Genomic DNA, 943 nt, shown 5'->3' with positions numbered 1-943 from the left:
GTAGGCGTGACGCCTTGCTGTTCTTTCTGAAAGTGCGTGTAATGAAGGTACTACCGAGGTACTCTTTACGTGACGCCTTTGTACAGCTTCGTGTCGGCACCGCTCAGGCTCGTTACCGTGCATTCGCAGCAACATCACTGTATCGTACACGCCGCCGTTACGTATATATTCATGCATAAAATATTGCGTATTGCGGCAATTAAGCGGTTCTATTGTTGCACACGTGCGACACGCGACGCGTCCTTTTACCAACGGGAACGCGAATTCCGCAGGTAGCAAAATACGTGGTACGGATCGAACGAGAGCGAGTTTTCCCGTGTGTTCCGCAATGTGGATGTGGAGGAATCAATCGACGAGAAGGCATGGTGTGCGGATGCTATTGCGCGGCATCGCGTAAGATCGGCGTACCTCTACCCCACACAATATCGCGATGATTCTAACGACGCGTTTTGGTGACGAATTCTCGTTCGCGCGGTAGAGGAAATTGGCCTAATGCGGAAATTGTTTCTCTCTGTTCCTTTTATTTCTCAAGGGAAATGGATTAACCAACGGAAAATTTTCACGAGCAAATTTAACTACTTCGTGCTCGGATTTGCATGTGGAGATAATACGCCGCGTTGATTTTAATGACGCACTTTAACGACGAAACCGCGTCACCATAGCGAAGAAGCGTATAAATTACGGGATTCTCTTTTACTTTCTTTCGCAAATAAATTGACAAAATAAATTGACACAATAAATATACCGACAAAATAAATAAACTGGTGAAATAAATAAACTGATGAAATAAATAAATTGACGAAATAAATAAAGTGACAAAATAAATAAATTTTTACAAATCAATAAATTGTTTAAAATGTTTTAAAATTTTGATGGATAAATTAAGCTGCTTCCTCTGTGCTTGGATCAATATCCTTCGCATTGACTTTAACAATGCACTTCA

The sequence above is a fragment of the Mycetomoellerius zeteki genome, unplaced genomic scaffold (genome assembly GCF_001594055.1).
Source record: "Mycetomoellerius zeteki isolate Tzet28-1 unplaced genomic scaffold, Tzet1.0 scaffold25, whole genome shotgun sequence".
NCBI classification, from domain to species: Eukaryota; Metazoa; Arthropoda; class Insecta; order Hymenoptera; family Formicidae; genus Mycetomoellerius; species Mycetomoellerius zeteki.
The sequence above is the reverse complement of the archived record's forward strand: the minus strand, read 5'-3'. Positions refer to the sequence as shown.